This window comes from Belonocnema kinseyi, chromosome 3 (assembly GCF_010883055.1).
Source record: "Belonocnema kinseyi isolate 2016_QV_RU_SX_M_011 chromosome 3, B_treatae_v1, whole genome shotgun sequence".
NCBI lineage: Eukaryota > Metazoa > Arthropoda > Insecta > Hymenoptera > Cynipidae > Belonocnema > Belonocnema kinseyi.
The window spans coordinates 80,922,417-80,928,029 of NC_046659.1; positions in this window are offsets into that span (position 1 = coordinate 80,922,417).

Genomic DNA, 5,613 nt, shown 5'->3' on the forward strand with positions numbered 1-5,613 from the left:
AATAAAAAAAATTTAAATATTCAAATTGTATTAGAAAAGTAAAACTAATGAAAGCAAAAAATGAAAATTCAGAACTCTAAAATTGTAACCATACAAGATTTTCAGAAATGATTCAATAACTGTGTTAAAAATTATAAATAGTTCTATTTTGATCAATTCAAGTTTAAACGAAATTTTTTATATTTCAATTTCCAACAATTCATTTAGAATTGATATTCACTCTAGAAAATTTTTAAACAAATATTTTAAAATATCAATTTTTTTAAATCTTTAACTAAACACGGACAATTTTAAGATATGACATTAAAAGCTAAATGTTCAAAAATAATTCAAAACGAGATAGTAATCTCGTTTTGTATTATTAGCAGTAGGTAAATGTATTACAAGTAGTTCTATTTTAATCAATTTGATTTTAAATACAATTTTAATTTTTTTAAACTTCAAACAATTCATTTAGAATTCTGATTCACTCTTAAAATTTTCTAAATAGATATTTAAAAATCTTAAATGATTATTTTTTAAAAATATTTAACTAAAAACGGATAATTTTAGGATATGACATTCAAAATTAAATGCTAAATAAATAATACAAAACGAGATTGTTACGTAAGATTTCAATGCTTGAAGTTGTACAATTTTAAACTTTTCAATTCAAAATTGTCTTTAAGTCTTGTTTGAAATTTTTAATATTTTGGAACATTTTGAAAAAAAATCCAGTTTTAACGCTTGGTTGGAAAATCTTCCTTTTCAGGCTTGAATTTCATAAATTACTGTCTTAATTGTTTATGGATGCATTTAATTCAAAATTGTGCAACTATCAATTTGATAATCTCCAATTTCAAAGAATTAAAAAAATAAGCAATTATTGAAAATATCTAAACCTGAAATTATTAAATTAAAAATTGACTATCAAGGTTTTTAATATATAATGTTGCAATTTTGAAAAATTGAATAGTGAAATTGTCCTGATATTTTTGATATTTGAAACTCGAAAAATTAAGAAATTTTAACCCAAATATATTCTAATTTAAGCTTTTCGAGCAAAAACTTTATTTTTAAGACATCAAAAATTGAACTATTTTAGAATCACTCATGCAAAACAATAATTTTAAATTGAAATTATAGATTTTTTAAAGATTTCAAAAAATATTTTGATAATAAGTATCATATCTTGTAGTACTAGAAAAGAATAGGTACGATTTTAAAGATGCTTTTTAATTTGTGCATAAGAGTGTTTTAACAATTGTTTTTGTGAAGTTTAAAGTATTTGTTGGATAATAAAAATAAGTCTTTATTGGAAACAAAGTGTTTTAGATGGAATTTACGTCTTATTTACAATATTTACTATTTAAAAATCTGATCTTATTTAGATTAGAATTGGTATTTAAATTCCAGTCGAATATTATTCTCATTCTTGGCATAACATGGATAAAATTTGTCGCCACATATATTAATTAAAGTTCATTTAGGCTTACAATACTTTAAAATTCACATTAAATAATTGTATTTTTTTGTTAAAAACCTATTTCACAAAAATGTGTTTTTTCACTGTATAAGATGGAAATTCTATCTAATACTATTTGTTTCTGATGAATATTTGGTTTTAGTATTCAATCACTGTTTTATACTTTACAAAACAATAGTAAAAACACTTTTATGCAAAAAATAAAATACATGTTTAAAATTGTACCTACTCTTTCTAGTTCCATTTTCGGCACCGTGTGGCGTAAAGGTAGACCACCATTCCCAATAACCAATTAAAAACATTCAAAGTGAAGAAATTTCAATGATAAGCCTTTACACTTAAATTATTAGGTTTAAAAAAGGTTTGAAGCAATAATTAATAATTAATTATTACGAATTGAAAGCCTTTGAAATTTAAAACATTTATTAAATGATTTTTAATTGAAAACATTCCAAGTCCAACATTTTTAAGGTACGCAAAATTTAAAAAATGAGAATAGTTTGAATTGCTTTCAAATTTAAAACATTTCCAACTAAAATTTATAAAATTGGAAAATTTGAGTACAAAGGAATTCAAATTGTATAATTTTTAATTTAAACTATTACAAATTTAATATTTTTAGATTAGAAGTTTGAAAATTGGATAATTGAAAATTCAAAGGAATTGAAATGGCATAACTTCTAATTAAATTCATTCAAAATCGAATAGTTTAAAATTGAAAAATGTTCAATTGTAAATAAATTTCAATTCGAAGCGATTAAAAAATTAAAGTATTCGATAAACGTTAACACATCTATTATTTTAGGTATTAAATCATTTAAGAATTAAAAGTGTTTAAATTGTTAATTATAATTTTCAAAATTCAACCATTTCAATTTTAACGGAAAAACCAAAACTTACTACAGGTAAAAAATTAGCGTTTAACATGGAAATTCAGAACTCTAAAATCTAAATTAAGGAAATTATTCAATTACTGAAGTATAAATTTCAGATAATTTAATTTTTAACTATTTTGATTTTAAGCAATAGAATATTTTAACCTTTTTAATTTCAAAGAATTTAATTTTCAGTAGTTCGTTTAGAATTATTATTCATTCTTAGAATTTTCCCATTCAATATTTTTCTATTTTTAATTATTCATGTTTTTAATCAACTAAAAATTGAATAAATTTATGATATGGCATTGAAAATTGAATGTTAAAAAAATACAAAACAAGATTGCTATATATGATTCCTGTGTTTGAAAATGCACTTTCATATCAAAAAATTAATTCAATTTTTAATGCTTCGTTCTAGAATCTTCTGATCTTTAAAGTTTAAATTGAGGAAATTTGATTTTTTTTTAAATTTACTTTGGTGACATTTAGTTGAAAATTGTTTAAGTATAAATCTTTTAAACTGAAAATTGTGCAACTATCACGTCTTTTAAGCTGATATTCTACGACTTAAAAAAATAATTTTGTAAGTTCAACATTTCAACCAAGAAATTTAGAATATTTAAATTTAAAATCAGAGAACTAAAATTATGAAATTTAAATTTATAATATTAAGGCATATCAAACTCACTATCAAGACTTTAAATATAAAATTTTATAATTTTAAACAATTACTAGTGAAACTGCCATGGCCTTTCAAAATTGAATTTTAGATATTGCGAAAATTTAATGTTTAATAATTGAAATTTTTTCTAATTATAATTTTCGAGATTAATGTATTCAAACCTAAAGAGTTAGATATGAAATAATTCTAATCTTCGTTTAAAAATGGAAGGATTCTTAAATTAGGAAAATAATTAATTTTACAATTTTGCATCACGATTGTTAAAATGCAATCATTTGAAGCTAAAGTGGAAGATTAATAACTAGTAAATCAATAGAATTTTGTGAGATCATAAAAGAATCAAATTATTAATTCAGATCTACAAGGCATTATTATTGAATTCAAAAAATGGAATTGAGTCATTTTATACAAAAATTGACCTTTTTTATGCACTTCGGACCATTTAAATATTTTAGAATCATTTATTCTAAAATCACTTAATATTTTTAAATTCTGCTAATGATTAATAACATGAAATCTGGTAAATTCTAAATTAAAAATATTTAATTTTAACTCAGGGTGTTCGTTTTAATTGAAGAAAAAATTCCCCATCATTTCCCGGTTCGCAAATATTATTTACGCTACATAGAGATTAAAAGTTTGAACTATAACGCTAAACATTTGTCCATTTTAAGTAATAAAAATAAACGAAAAATTAAAGCACTCAAAGTGGAACTCTTGAATTTTTAATTATTTACAATTGAAGTTTAAATTTTTCTTTATTAAAAAATCTTATATTCAAATGCTCAATTCTTTGCACGTATAAAATGGAAGTTAGATACTAATACTTTTCAATTGAACAATTTTAAATGAACTGCAAAAATTCAGATTCAATTCCAAAAATATACATCTTCATTATGATTTTCAATGCTCCAGATTAAAGAATGAATTAAAAAATTTTCAAAATTATATTATTTTGAGCAATTATAAGCTAGAAACATTTATTGGAAAAAAGTTTTAACTTAACACTTGTCAAATTAGAAGTTATATTATTTGCATTTGAAATAATTTTTAAAACTTTGAAAAACCTCAAAATTTTATATCAAAACCTTGAACTTTAGAAGTTGTTTAAAATTTTTTAAAATTATTTTTGAAATTTTTTCAGAACTTCTAAATATGTTTTAAAATTAATCGGATTTTTCCTACAATTCTTAGAAAATCCTGCTTTTTATCTGTAGAAAAAAATTTGAGTCGATTTTTGCAGATTTCAAATTAAAAGTTTCAAAGCTTTTAAGAATTGTGAAAGACTTCAGAAGAATAAATACATTTTCTTAAGATTCCTAGGAAAATTGCAAATGTTTTTTCATTTTGGATAATTATTTTAAGAGAATTTTTGAAAAGATTTTCAAAATTGTAAAAAAAATCTGAAACATTTGAGGAAAATTTTCTACAATTTGCACGATTTTCTAAAAATGGTAGGAAAAAATCGATTTATTTTAAAAGATATTTATCGAAATTTCCCTACAATTTTTAGAAAAACCTGCAAATTTTTGAAAATTTCTTTAACATATTTCAGATTCTTTTTTTACAAATTTGGAAATCATATAAAATATTCTCTTAAAATAATGTTCCAAAATAAAAATCATTTTTAATTTTCCTAGGAATCATAATAAAATGTTTTTATTTTTTTTAAGCCTTTCACAGATCTTAAAAGGCTTCTATTTTTTTTTGTTTGAAATCTGCAAAAATCTACATCTGGCTTTAACTTAGACAGGGGATATTTGCAACTAAATTTCAGTACGAATAGCCGAAATATGTCAATACACGCACTTTGTTTAAATTATTTAAAATCATTTTTAAAAATTTCTGCAAATAATAAGTAATCAATTGTTATTTATACATAAAAATTCAACAATTTCACTTACAAAATAAACAATTTTCAAATAAAACAATTAATATTGTAACGTTCAAAGTTTAAAAGCTCTTCGAAATGTTAACTATTTCAGGCTTTCTATTTACTCGTCTTAAATGAACAGTAAAATATTGTTAAAAATTAAACACCCATTCTTCTTCTTAATTAAAAAATGTAAAACTGAATGAGTTAAGATTTGAATATTTTAGACCGAAACAATATTATTAATATTTTAACTGCGACTTTCGAATTAAAACAGTTTTAAGTTTTAACATTAAAATCTGGAAATTCTTAAATTTTGAACGGATTTAGAATCGTTTGGTCAAATCAATTATTGTTCAGTTTTCAGTTTCTTTAAATTAAAAATGTAGACTTAAAAATAAAAGCCTAGAATGGAAAATTTATGAAGCAAATATTTTCAAATTACGCATTGTAAACTGAATGATATCATATTTTAAAAATATACCAATTCAACTATTTTTTTTAACTGTAAAAATTAAACTGGAAAAGATTTTTTTCTAAAAATTTATAAAATTCCAGGCCAAAAAATAAATGCACTGTCTCCCCTGTTAACTCTCAACATTTGAAACAGCCTAATTAAAATGGTTAGGATTTCAAACTATAAAACCGAAAATTTTGCAATAATTTCAACAAAAAAAAAGGTTAAAGTAGTTTAAAAAAAAATATTTACAGTAAA